The following is a 15,501-nucleotide window of genomic DNA, read 5'->3' on the forward strand; positions in this document are numbered from 1 at the left end:
AGATATTCACCAAATACTGAACATATATCTATACAAACAACTTATAGAAAGTCAATTTAATGACATCTAACACTTAGTTGTTGATTTACAAGATAAAGCCTTTCATGATCTATTTCAACATTTACATAAAATGGATATCATGATTTAAGTTATTGTAAAATCATCACCTTCCAATAACTTTTGTAAATACAAGTGATAATCATTTGGAAGTCGTCACTTCCTCGTAATGTACATAGGGGGTAGGCCCATACACACATGACATCAAAAGTTCACATGAAGTCATCACGGATACTGTCATATGGTGTTGTCATGACATTCGCCATGAAATATATTAGAAAATAAGGTTTTCACCTTAAACTTATCTCTCATAGACAAGAATGTATTACAAAGGGTTGCACTTCGGAATTCTCCTTCACCAAGAAACACTAAACTTTAGACCTCCTTGTCTAGATTACTAATAAAGTGTCACAAGCTCCCTCTGAGTCTGATATCAACTTTTCTGACCTCATAGTACAAGGTTGTCTTCGATAAGTGTCAAACTCCCTCTAAATCCGTTATCATCCTTCTAACCTCATGGAAGCATGTCGTATCATGCTTCTCTAGTTCAATAGGTATCCTGATAGCATAAGGCCTTCCAACCTTGATTCATAGTAGCCTCTTGACTTCCAAGTTTACCTATGATGGATATGTCACACTCCCTCTTGTTATAGAAGGATACTCATTTATAATGGAGCTCAAAATTTTTGGCTTCCATTTGACAAATTATGTTGCATGATCCAAAATTCATAAAAGCATCTCATACCTTTTCACTAGATCAGCTAGATCCCATCCAAGTCTTTAGTACTTTTTTCCCATTAAATCCTACATTTGTTTATCACACTTCCTTCACTTATTTAATGTGCCTCTATATCCTGCCTATCTCATCTCTTACATAATATATATACACTTTCCTTGTATGTTCTGCATATTCATTATTCCTCCCACCTTTGTCAAGTAACTTTTCATATTTCTACATGCTCTTTGACACCATCTACTACATATATATCATTGTACTACACCTGCAATGGGCATATTTCATTCCTTTATTGATATGAATTTATTCTCAAAGCTTTCTTAGTAACAGCAAGCTTGTCATCACAAACACATCAGATATGTAGCAGCATTAATCGTGAGGAGTGATGCCTAATTGTAATGACTTGAGCAATAAGCAAAATACAATGCATATGAAGGCATACTGGAATAACCGCTCACAAACAAGAAAGCATTGAATCATGTGTAGCAACGAATAGCGAACAGATGTCACCTCATAAAAAACATATGGGACACTGATGATGATTTTTGAGTTCAATCTCCAAATTGGACAGACTCCATTATATTGACAATAAATATAGATGAATCTCAGGCACATAGAAGCAGCATGAGTCAACGTTGGAAGTTAACAAGAGAGCTCAAATGAACAAGGGTGAACCCCTACACTTATTCACTAAAATGGCTACCACTCCCTTTTTCTCCAACACGTCACAGAAAGAAGTCTGGTGCATCTTCTTCTTTCACACAGACTAGTGTATGGAGGTGGATGTTCGTGGCCAAAAAGATATGAGAGTTTGAAATACATATCGGTCCATCTGGAGATCAACAAAAGGTTAATCCAAGAACACCTGTCCATAGAGAAGACCACGCACTCAACATAGAGGATATTAAAATATATCATCAACAATAGAGACCCGTCAATAAAAAATATATCGAGATACATCCATATCAGTGAAAAATATATTTGTTATTGAAGAGGCGACGACCATATGAAAAATCCCAATACATTTCATCAGAAACCCAACGTCAAATCTGCAACAAACAAAGATAAAGATAATAGAGGCATTGATGGAATAGTTGCATGTCACGATATCATTGCCGAAAATTGTATACAGGAAGATGTGATGTTTTCTATGCCAGTGAAAGTATGTTCTTGATTTATATTTCCATCTCATAATCATTGGCATTCAACTTCAACCTCCAGGCAATGATTGAAAGGATGAAGAGTATGGTGTGAATTAGCAGCAAAATAAATTCATGTCACGCGAGTCGGACATTGAAATAGACAAATCAAATACAAAGGAAATTGAACTTTTTGTTACTATATCTAATGACTTTTTGTCTTTGGCTCAGGCGTACACTCGTTAGGAGGAGACACGTGTAGATGTGGAGCACAAGAGTCAAGGGTGTCTATGTATGAAGCAAACCCAATATTGCAACCATTTAAAGACTAAAAAACCGCTAACCATATTAAATCAAAAATTAGATTGAATTTTGTATTAGTTATTTGTTATGAGAAGGTGTGGTGCTTGGAAAAGCAACCGACACCCCTCACCATCTTATAAATATAAAGATGTAAAATCAAATAGGACGATTCACACAATTTATATTTTTCTCTTTAAAAAATTTTACACATCCAAGTGATATATGCACACTTGATATATTATATTCTTCTACTGGCCAAGATTCAGTGATTGACCAAATCTCGTGGATTTGAATTATTGGGTGAGTTATGTTTGGTCCGGAAAAATTTGCAGTAAATGGATCATTTGTAAGGAGTGTCTTTATTGCAAGTTTATTTCCAGCATAATTATTTATTTTAGATTTTGGAGTTCAAATATTATTAAGTTGTGTCCTTTATAATTATTTTTAAATTCTATGTCAATAATGGCATGTTGTGATGGTTAAGTTGTTGAGTTGTTATCCTTGCCATTTAGGTTCAAATCCAATGGGGATGAGGTCCCCCGTTTGTGACCTCACTGGTTCATAGCTCCAGCTCAAAGCGTTTAACCCTATTTAAAAAAATATTTTAATGTTTGGACATGTGGATTGGATCATTATTGCATTTTAAACTTGATAAACATAGATATTGTGAAATATTTAATTGTTTATGTATTTATGTATAGTTTGTCTCCATATCACAGGAGTTAAAGTGCATCCTAGACTAGTTTAAAATTCCATTCATATAACTGATATGTCGTGTCTAGATTATTAATTTGTTTATAGCTTAAGTACATTGAATTTTATAAAGTTGTGCGTTTCAACTTATAATATTGAATATGTTTGTCCATTTAATTAAGTACTAGTCTTTATACTACTTTTAATTCATGATCCATACACTAGCAATTATTACATCTCTCCTTTGAAGATTTAATATATTCATTTGTGGCATTAATCCATAATTATTATTTAAAACACTCATATTTATATAATCATTTACTTTTGTTATTAATTCATAATTTGCAAGTTAAAAGCTTTCTATAATTCTTGCCATTTTAAAAGCATTCGTATTTTAACCATTCTGCTATAAGCATCCTGGGCTTACATGTTATCTAATGGACTGCGAACTCCTATGGGAGTTTGTCAGCTGATGATTATTCCTTGTTCGAATGCAATGAGAGCAACTTTTATTTAATAGTTGTTTCGGATTGGACGGTAGTTTGTTCAGGTTTAGGTACACTCGCCTTGGTTTTGCAGAGCCAGAAGTGCAGGGAACTCGGACTACACTATTCGGTTCAGTCAAGTTGGCCATAGACGGTTGGATATCCCAGCATCGAGTTGGCAAGACTCGTAGGATTCCAATCTGCAGTTTTGGGAACCAACAAGTAGCATGCCCAATGTACCATTCTTCTTTTCCTACAAGAACATCCTCAGAGACAGAGGAAAAGATAAAGGCAAATAGCTCTTTATTGTACATACATAAATATAAATAGGACATTGACAACAAAGAACAAATATAGATAACACTCAGAAAATGCTTATCTCATTATTCACGAGAAAATGCTTATCAACATTCTTCCTCATATAAGCTGCTCCAATGAGGGTCATATCACATTGGCAACTTAAGACCAATTCGAAGTCACTTTTATTCTTACATAGTGGATAAATTCAAATAACTAGTGATATGACAAGAGGAACTTGCAGATCTAAAACAAAGGGGTCCGACCTAGAGATGCCTCTATCTCTCAACTTTTATTCTCTATTTAGCTCCATCAAATTCCAATGTTGTTATGTGCACCTCATCCTTCAAAAATATGGTTCTCATTATCTACAAGCCAAGCTTTCCTGTGGTCATTGAAGATGGCTCATATGAGATATATCTTCTGAATTTCAAAAATCTTTATTATTTCTCACGAAGAGAGAAGATAGGTGTGAAAGTTTATCCTTTGCAAGTCGACATTGTAGACTCTTGGATTTAAGGGGTGCCAAGAACTTTCATCTATTAGTTTAAGATATCCCTTCAAGCATTGTAAAATGTCATACCATGAAATCCCTTAGCAATATTGTTCAATCCAGTGCCATGCTAAATAAGCAGAAAATGCATTTACTCCAATTATTCCACACTCCTTACCTCTCACCACAACTGCTATAGTTGTATGTAAATTACTTGAAGTTTCTTTTGCCTTTTCTTATGTTGTAGTGATTAATAATAGGAAACCAGATATTTGCAATAATTCACCTCGACCAACGGTGAATAAGAGTCCCAATCCCCATATTAGTTTCTTAATTATTGAAGATTTGGGCAATATTCTCTATCGAGATAACAACCTCCTTGACTTGGTCCATTTCAAACTATGTCAGCAAGGGATTTCATGAGACTCCGATGTAGGTATGGACACTTGTTTCATTGTCTGCAATTCTTCTTAAAAGAAAGATTATCGCAGTAAGTTCCTCAATTGATTACTGTGACTTTTTTTTATGCCCAGAGGATTGGATATGTATATGGTTACCCATATATAGGAGTGCTTAAGTTATTTATTGGTCGTGGCACCTTGTAATTTTGGAGCATATCTAATCCGCAAATTTTAGCCAAATTTCCATGTCTGTGATAGTCGAAACTAATGTTTTACTTTTCGACATTCTTTAGTGGACCATCACACATGTAGATGTATCTTCAGTAATTTGAAATAAATATAACAAGGTGCATTATGCATCTCAAGGAACTTAGGAATCTTCAAATATATATTATACCTAGCGGCTAAGATGAGCTTCAGAGGGTTTGGGCTCCACAAATATTCTTAAGTTTGGTGATGTTAAATGCTCTTTCTTTATCTCTAAGTATTATTTGTTTGCATCACTATTATTGATGGCCTCCACAAAATATATCTAGATACATATCGCACCAAGAGATATGAGCATCCACTTCTCAATACAAGTGATCATTGATAGAAGCCATAGTACTAGTCAACAACACTAGTGCCACTATCCACAACCAAGTTGTGCCCGCTTACTCTGGTTCATCACTCTTCAAGAACAAAGCCAACTGAAATTATAACCTTATCGTGGATTGGCATAAGAATCTTTGTTTCCATCCTATTTGTTCCCAAAACTGCAGATTGGAAATCAAAGAACTTGCTAATTCTCCAATAGGATTCCGCAATCAGTTCTAGGAAACAAACGAGAATCACCCTGATTCCCCTGCACTTTAGGCTCCACTACACCCAGGCGGGTAGAACTTGACCTCAAACGCCTACTGCTTGGTCTAAGGCTTTTCTATAATGAATTTAAGCTTTTGAGTCCTTTGGCTGGCAAGGCCTTTGAACTTGATTAATATGGAGTTATGTGATAGTTTGAAATTAATGTTTTGTATAAATTTTTTAACAATGGATTTGAGGTTTGTAAGAAGGAAGTTATAGATTTTCTAACTTCAAATATAAATCCAATACGTCAATGATAAAAAGACCAGTGCTTTAGCTTATTCGGGCAACAGAGTTAGCAAAGAAGATTATAACGTACAACTTTATAATGTCCTATGCACATGAATTATAAACAGTTTAATAATCAAGATGCGACATATCAAATATATATATACACAATGCTAAGCTAGTCCAAATTGTGCTTTAACTCCTAAGGTCAGGGAGACAGATCGGACATAAATTCGGAAACAATTAAATATTTCACAGTATCTATAATTATCGAGTTTAAAATGCCATAGATGACCTCGTCCACTTATCTGACATAAATTGCTTACAGAATTTTTTTTAAATGATTATAAAGGACAGAACTATATAATATTTTTCTTTTAAGGCTTTGAAAACAAATAAAATAAAATCTTACTGGTTATGCCTGAAATAAAGATGCAAGGAAGACACTGGGTGATGATGCTCTATTGGTTGCAATCAATCCCAAATAGTATTAAAATTTTGCCCGATACTCCAACATTCACCAGCTTGGTTCAATCATTCAATCTTTGCCAGTAAGAGAATAATATAACACAAGTCCCTGGATAGTTTAAGAATGCCCAAAATTTAAAATACGTGTAATTGATTTGTCGCATCTTGGTAATTAAATTATTTATAGTTTAATTATACTAGATTTCATAAAGTTGTATGTTAAAACTTATAATATTGACTCTATCACCCCCCTTTTGAATTCTGGCACTAGTCATTAAATTGCTCATAGTTCCTAATCCATATGCTAGCAACCATTCTGCATCTTTCCTTTGAAAGTTGATATATTTACTCGTTTTAAGAATTCATAATAAATTAATTTTGTTCTTAATTCAAAATCTACAAGTTCAAAGTATTCATATTCTGAAATTATTATTAAAGTTGTACTTGTTTGAGGAAGTCAAAAGTTTTCTAAATTTCTTGCTATTTCGAAGGACTTTCATTGCATTTATAACCAAGTTATCTGCTACAAACGTCCTTGGATTTTAGCTATTTGTCCAAGATTAGGTGCAGCCGCGTTAACTTTGCAAAGCTAGAAGTGCAAAAGATTCGGATCATATCAATCAAACCCTGTCACGTCGGCCATAACCAATTGGATATCCCAGCATCGAGTTGGCAAGACTCGTAGGATTTCAATCTGTGGTTTTGAGAACCAACACATCCAACTAGCAAAACGTTGTTCCCTCGGATCTGTTGTGAAGTTTTCACACCATCGCGCCAAAATTTTGGGGACCCCTTTTTTAATCGCCTTGGCAAATTTTTGGATCGTCCTACAATTTTGATTTGATTTTTGAAAATTTTGAGTCTTGGACACCTTCAGGCCAGTGGGGAGAGGGTTAGATTTATTTTTCACCCAATTTCAACTTGATTTTCCAAAACTACCAATTTCATCCTTGGGCCGATCAAATTTTAAAGAGCAACACTTGGCAGGGTAGAATTGTGAATTTTATACTTAGACGATTTATTTGAAAATTTGGATATAATTGTATAAATTTGGATAATTTTCAAAAAGTGAAATTTTTGCTAAATTTGGTCTTTTGGAAAATCTTAAATTTTTGGTGAATGAAAAAATTAATTTTTCTGATGGTGGAATCAAATTGCAAAATCGATTTTAGACTTTAGAGAAATAATTTTATTTGTGTTAAAAAATTAAAATTGCTTGGCAAAATCGATTTGAGTTGAATTGCAAAGAATTGGCTCTAATGGATTAATATTGTCTTGAAAATTTTTAAGCTTTTAATGAAATTGGTAATTTAATATTGAAAATGGCTTTTGGTTAGCCAAAATCCGATTTTAATGATGTACTAATTGCTAAATCTTCATTAAATGGAAACATTTATGATCTCCAAGGCATTATTTACTTTCTTTTTGCAATTTCAGTCTAATTGGCAATTTAAAAAGGTAAATTTCATCTTGTCAAAGTTAATTTTGGACTAAGCATTTAATTGGGGGCCATGCCTTATGTTCTAATTAATTTATTTTTGCTCCTAGGGTCCCAGTCGGCCAGCTTGGAGGAGTGGAGGGAAAATGGTATGAGAGGGCTCCTCCCTCTCCTCCCTCTCCCATTTTCTTCATTCCTCACAGTTGCTCCTCCCTCTCCTCCCTCTCCCATTTTCTTCATTCCTCACAGTTGCTTGGCGATTTATTTTGGAGCATGCTTTCTTCTCTTGCTTTGCAAATTTTCTAAGGGAGCAGATTTTCAGACCTTGGGCAATTTTTTCCTTGCAAGGGCAGTTTTTCTTCCTCCTTGGCCAATTTTTGAGAGGGCAGATTGGCACTATTTTTGGCGATTTTTCCATGCTTGGGCAGAATTTCCATGTTTGGCGAATTTTCTAAGGGGCAGATCTGAAACTTTGAAAGATCCCTGATGGATCTCTTTTGATAAACTGCTGTAATTTTCTGAGTTTAAATTTTTGTTTTCCTGTTTATTAAATTCTCTTGCAGAACTAGATGGAAGTGCAGAAAGGTTGGATTCTTTTTGTGTTTTGATGGTTTTACAACACAGAAAGGAATAGGGAACAGCAGACATGAAACAATACTGAAATAAATAAGATATACAGCAAAAATCAGAATTATTGCAAACTGCACCAGGCAGATTTGTCTTAATTATAGATCCAAGCAATAAATCCAATGCATTTTCCAAAGCTCACATACAAATTTGATGTCAAACTGGAAGGTAAAGATTGTTCTCTAATCCAGCATACTTTTGCAGGTGAATACAAGCAATAACCTAGACACCACGTGGTGTATCTGCTGCAAATGGCGTCCCACAGGCTGCAATGAACCATATCCCAACTAGAAAGATGATATGTCACGCTGAAACCCCAATGAGAATTGATGCCTCTATCCTTAATCACCACGCACAATGCCTAAGAGATTCAGTGCCAAAGATTGCTGAGGGCTATGTCCCAGCCAATCACTAACCTGGGGTTTGCATCCTAGACTAGAAATTGCTCATTCAGAGCAAATTCATAAACAAGTTGTCAAATATGCAAAAGATGATCAAACCCTAAGTGTCTCCAAGTGGCGTTGGGTAGTGAAAGTGTTATAATTTCTTATTTTAAAGTGGTCATGTTACTAGAAAATGACCTTTTTCCTCATAGACAGAAATCTATTCACTGAATTGCCCTGAGATCAAAGAGAAAGATTTAGAGAATTTCAACACCTTTCCAACGAGCTATCACACCATAGGATGTGCATCCAGATGAGGCCAAAAACCCCTTATTACTCCAAAGTGGCTAATAACTTAGCCTTATTTAATTATTAAACGCTAACTTAAGAAATATTAAAAATATAACCCAAATAACCACAAAATGCCCAACTGACATCACAAACCATAAAATCATCTTGTCACCTGTATGTGACTGAAGTCGAAAATCAAGGATCCACTGGCAATCTCATCCCTAAAATATAGGGATACTCCTAAAATTTAGAAACAAACCCTATCCCTCTAAAACTAAACCCAAAGAGTAATCTCATGGAGACCCAACCCTGGGCAAGATCATACCTCCTAAAAAGTAGGAACTACCTCCTAAAAACAAGGAACGTCTCCCAACTAATCAATAACTACCAGAACATCAAGTCCCCAACACTGAATAACCATATTGGGTCTCTATCCAACCCTGTCAGCCTACAAGGCCCCACAATAAGCTGACTCACATGTCTCTGCTAGATCGAGCTAAAAGAGGGGACATGACAGTCCTCCCCTCTCGGAGATGCTTGCCCACAAGCAATACAACACTAATCCACATGTTTGAAATACCATTTATCCACATCGATAAATAAAGGATCTGATAAATAGCATAGCAACATTCACAGTATCATGAAGATTAAACGCTATGTATTCAGCAAGAGAGCACGAATCTCGGATGCCGGAAAGTAATCTTTTAGGAGATTTTGGTGTTTTGATGTGATTCTCTCTATGCTTGTCATTTTGCTATCATGGAGACTTTGCGTCTATGCTTCACAGAGCCGCTGAAGCATGAATTTTTGTGTTGAATATTACCGATCATTAATAAACCTATATTAATATTGTGTCTTTGTTGCAGGTCTAGAGGTATATGTGTGAGCGTGGAGTCTCTATTTTTCCCAAAAGATCACATCCGATTCTGCAAGCACCAAGGAAATTACAACATACATGTCGTGAACGAATGAATACATACTCAAGCAGTGGATGCAAAAGTCATGGATTAACGTCAATGAAGGATATAAGGCATAGGACTCATTAAGCCAGCAGTTATATTTTGATATAATTAAAATCATATTAAGTATTTAATATTGGTTAGTTATTGGATATGAAGAGGTGCGACGGTTAATAATGATGTCCTTCCATCCTTTATAAATAGGAGATGTAAAAAGAGACGATTCATATATACTTTTCCAAAAAAAAATCATTCTATACATGCACATTTGATGTATTATATTCTTTCATTGGCAAATGAATGAATTGTTTAACTAAACCTGTGGATTGTGGATTATTGAATAAATTCTTGTGCCATTCCGGAGTCAAAATGCATTGGATGGATCATCCGTAAGGATTGTCTCCAGTGTAATTTTATTTCCAGCATGATCAATAAGAAATAATTGTTTTATTTTATTTTATTTGTATGAAGCTTTAGAGTTAAAATATTATATAGTTTCGTCCTTTATAATTATTATTTTTAATTTTATAAATAATTTATATGATAGATAAGTGGACTGGATCAATTATAGCATTTTAAAATCGAACATCATAGATATTGAGAAATATTTAATTGTTTCCAAATCTATGTCTTATTTGTCTCCCAACCACAGGAGTTAAAATACATTCCAGACTGTTTTAAAATTGCATCCATATATTTGATCTGCCGCATCTTGATTACTAAATTGTTTATAATTGATGTGCTTAGAATGTTATAAAGTTGTATGTTTTAAACTTATAATATTGACTCTATCGCACTTTGGAACTAGTCTTTATTATTTTCATAATTCGCAATCCATACACTAGCAATTATTTCATATCTTTCCTTTGAGGAATTAATATATTCATTTTTTGCATTAATCCATACTTATTTCAAAAACATTCATATATTGATTTATTATTCTTAATTCATATATTGCAAGTTTGAAGTTTTCTATAATCCTTGCCGTTTGGGAAACTTTCAATACATTTGCATTCTAATCAATCTACTATAAGTATCTTGGACTCAAGTGTTTTGTTCAGGATTAGCTACACCCGCCTTGGTTTTGCAAAGCCAGAAGTGCAAGGAACTCGAACCACATTGTTCAGTTCCGTCAAGTTGGCCATAACCGGTTGGATATCCCAGCATCGAGTTGACAAGGCTTGTAGGATTTCAATCTGCGGTTTTGGGAACCAACGGAGTACACAGCCAAAACAATGATCTTTAGTGGAGATGATAAATATAAGATAAGAAAAAATTGTTAATGTCCAACACGAGAACACATGCGGATCTAAGGGACTGAAGAGATTACAAGAAGGCCGCAACCAACAATAGGAGCACCAAACAGTGTCTGCAAGAAGAACAAAACATAAAAGCTAAAAGCAAAAAGAAACAAGCACAGAGACGGAGCAAGAAGCAAGAAGAACATAAGTACTTCCCACATGCAAGAAGTAGCCAAGGACTGAGGGATACGGTCTAAGGCGAGGTAGCGTCATGAAGGGTACACTATTGTCGGCGAAAGCAACATTTATATTATATGCAAAGGGAGAAATCTGATATTTCTCAATGTATACTATGTACAAAACATGTTACTCCATTTGCTGTCTATCAGTTGGAATATGCACCATTCTCTGAAGTTTGATGTCGTCTTCAGCGCACATAGGTGCAACATTGTTGACAAGGAGACATGAACTACAATTGTTGTTGGCTTTGAAAACCATAATCTTTATAGACTTGTTGTCGACACTGGTGATTCTCGGGAACAAGCTATGGAAGCAAAGGGTTCCTCCATCAGCACTCTTTAGCATCAATGGTATGGGCATTTGATTATTCACTATTTCTCTTAATTGGCTCAAGATTGGTTTGCCTGAGATTTAGTCTCAAAATCATGGTGTGCAAAACTTGCCAAGAAGAAAGCAGCATCAAACTCTTTTCTCAGATGGGAACTCTTGGAAAGAATCCAATGTCTTGCAGCTGGTTCATGCAAATGCATATGGACTGATGAACACTACATTCATCACTAGATCCAAGTATTTTATTTTTATTTGTTGTTGATTACAATGGAAAAATGTGGATGCTTTTCCTTAAATGAAAATCAGAGGTCTTTAGTATGTTTCAGTAGTTTATCAAGGGTGTGATGCTTTTTCCACAATATTGTGGTTTTATTTCTGCCAACTTTTTTTTAAAATAAAAATCAAAGCTTTTTAAGCTGATCATGGCGTCTTTGGATAAAGGTGCAGGTGGCTTTGTTACCCAAATTCACATTTCACCACATGTATGCTATGTTGACAAAATGCAACACTATTGATGCGAACATCAGGTTTTTTCTCTAAATGGAGGCATAGATACTTAATCTTCTATCTCATAGACAATGTATAATAAATCATAGAGAAAAACATTCCAAAAAAGGTTTAAGAGACTTGCAACTCACCATTTTGATATATGTTAATATTTTCTTCAATGCCACTAAGCATTCCAAGTTATGTTGTATGCCAATGTATATCTTTGTATTGTAGTCCTTATTGTGCTATTTAACATGTTTACTTGAAAGTCTTCCATGGAAAGTTATTGAATGTTGGTGTGCCTTGCCACTTCCACATTTTGTAGCTTAAGTTCATAATCCAACAAAAGTTAATTGTTGCTTTATTAAGTCAATAGACAACTATGAAGTTGCGAAGTCAAAAATGAAAGTGGAGAAGTTGTTGAAGGGGCAGAAAACATCAAAATGGCCCCCAAGTGTGAAATTTAAAAAGCATAAAATTCACTAAGCAATATAAAAATGATAAAACACCAAAGTATACACTAATAGTGAGTTTACTAGCGTCTCCGAAAGTGCATTTTAAATGCTTTTGATTAAATAAAAGTTAAAAATAAACTACCATGAAAAGTGAATCTAAGAAGGAAAGCATGCAAAAAAAAGTAGTTGTCATGCCAGAAAACAGCAAAATTAATGCGTGTGCACTTTTGCCAGGCAAAAAATTGACCAGGCAACAAAAAGTGGTTATAATCCCAAAAGCATGGCTCTGCTAGTGTAGTTTGGGTTTTATTTTTCCAAAACGGATGTGAAATATACACTATCATGAAAAGTTACAATAACTAGAGAAAGAAGGAACATGATTTCCTATTTAGCACCAACAAATTAAAGTGAAAAAGGAGTCAAAAGAGAGTGCTTTTGCTTGCCTAACCAACCCCAACAAAATAATTTTCACAAAAATGACTTAGTATCAACTGTGATGCTAACCCCAAAGTGAACACTTTTAAGTGGTTTTTCCATGTCAAAAATTTAAAAGAGCACATTCTCATGTTTGCTAAATGAAACTGAAGAAACACTCTAGGTTATGCAAAGTGACAGTAAAGCCAAAGAGATGCACTTTATGTGGATTTGCCATAATCAAATGTGCAAAACCAGGCATCTCGGGCCTTTGCAAAAATAGTGCTCTCTTAAGTGACAAAAGTTGTTTAAGACGTAAAAAGTGTACTTCTAGGCACTTCAGGTGAAACGTGGAAGGGCTGGAACAAGTCGACTCAAAATATAGCCAAAAAAATTCAATTATTGACAAGATGTTCAAAACTGCGCCCTTTTTGTCTCACTACAAGATAGAGACTCCAAACCACACAATCAAACATGATTTGCCAAAAAGAAAACAAAAATAAAATAAGGATGTTATCATTTTTGCAAGAAGTATTCAAGTGCAGGATTTGGTGAGAGTTTGGAGACAAGGAGTTGCATATCCCGACTTTACCAAAGAATTGAAGGTGAATACAAGCAGATTCAAGATGCTTTCAGACAAGCTATTTTTACTAATTCTATATTTGGAGCAGACAATCTGTTTTCAATCAGATTCTGGAAATCTTATGTTTAATAATTTTTAATCTAAAAAATTAATTTTTAGTTTTTACTTTATGCACTATTATTTTCAACTATTTTAAGTGAGCTAGCATTAAAGACTGCTTTTGAGGAGAATTTATATATTTATTCTAAATCCCAAAATACCATTTTGTAAGCACAGATTTTTTTAATAATAGTTGATACTACACTCTGCCGCAAAATTATCATTCAAATGCTCATCTGAGTTTCATGAGCTTGTGATCATCCTTCAATTTCAATGATTTCATTTTAAAGTGAGGAATAGTGTCAGGCTTATTTTGGTATTATTTTCCATCCAAGTTGCTACTTCGTATGCATCTCTAGTTATTTAATTTCTGAGATATAATGTCATCTGTATACTAAGGCAATATATTTATTAAACTTTCTCACCCAATTTGTGCTTTTATCTAGTAGGATGACTATTGTGCTTAAACTAGCTATCAATTCATGCAAATTAGAGTCAATATATAAAATCTCATCAATGAGAGAAAAGCTAAATTTAGCTTTACAATCATACATGAGGCCAAAAAGTAAGGTCGATTTAGTTCGCATACTGTGAGTATATGTAGATTTTGTCCAGAGTATGGTATTTGGGGTTAAAATTACTAAGGGGGGTGCTTTGTCTAATTACAAGAGAGATTTTACCTTAAAAACTGTTATGTTTTGTGTTGCGTTGCAAAAGACAAACTAAAATGCTAACCAGAAAAAATTGAAGTATAGTTTTACATGGAATTTCACTGGAAATCTTTCGGAAACACTCCAAAAGATTTTGTATCAACATTTGAGATACACTAACTCACCAATTTAATCTTTTTGGTGGTTTACCAAAAACACAAAAACAAAATCTTCTACACAATTTTCCCTAAAAACATTTCTACTTAAATAGGTTAAATTATAAAAAATACAGTCGAAGCAACCAATTTTACAAATGCAGGATACTACATATAGTTATAATGCTTTTTGCACTGCTATAAAAAGAATACTTCTTACTCGATAGTTCGAAGGATATTAGTCCAGAAGAATTTTGTTTTCAACTATGATGTTTATCTCCTGTTGTCGTAGCATCAGGTTCATTGTTGTAGCAAGGACAATAGTTGGAAAATAAAAGCAAACATATTTGAAACAGAGATTAGGAAAATTTAAGAGTAACCACACAGAGGGACCAGATGCATGACTACTTTCGAGCCAAATCTGCTGCTTGTGGAAAATATTTTTCCCAATAAATAAAATGAAAAAAGTTGGAAGTTAATACAAAAATTACATATCAGAAGCTACAAAAAAATATAGGAAATGCAACAGCCAAAACATATAGCTTGCAGAAGCAGATATCAGACCTCAGAAGCATGAAGTTCAGTTGGAGTGGCCATTTTTTAGCAGAAATAGGCCAAAAATGAGAACATCAAGATTGCAAAAGCTAAATAATCCATTGCACAATAGAATATGTGTATTCACTATTTTGCAAAGCAACAACAGTTAAAGTAGAGGTACTTGATGCGACTGTCAAATCTCTCAGAATTTTACCAACAATGCTGGATTTATAACTATAGTAACATCTGCTTAGCCAAGTTTCCTTAAATGTTCATGGAGGAGAATAGCCATAAATACGCATAAGTGAAAAAATCATCAAGGATGTCCATCACATAAAATGATCCTGTCCATTCCTCATAGGCTGAGAGCTTTATGCCAGCTGGTATCCTTACAACTGCATCAAGCATCCCCATCAAAATTGAGCAGGATTCCCAAAACTATGGGGTGAGTGTGGCTAGACACTAGT

At 34.4% G+C, this 15,501-nt stretch overlaps 1 protein-coding gene across 4 annotated transcripts in view; it reads right to left on the reverse strand.

Annotated features, from left to right (window-relative positions):
• LOC149562101 (SMR domain-containing protein At5g58720-like) overlaps positions 1–15,501 on the reverse strand; it is a 263,926-nt gene that overhangs the window by 186,109 nt on the left and 62,316 nt on the right. The gene's annotated exons all lie outside the window — the stretch shown is intronic.

Source organism: Cupressus sempervirens, chromosome 4, assembly GCF_028749045.1.
Source record: "Cupressus sempervirens isolate cs-2001-9-10 chromosome 4, ASM2874904v1, whole genome shotgun sequence".
Lineage (NCBI taxonomy): Eukaryota > Viridiplantae > Streptophyta > Pinopsida > Cupressales > Cupressaceae > Cupressus > Cupressus sempervirens.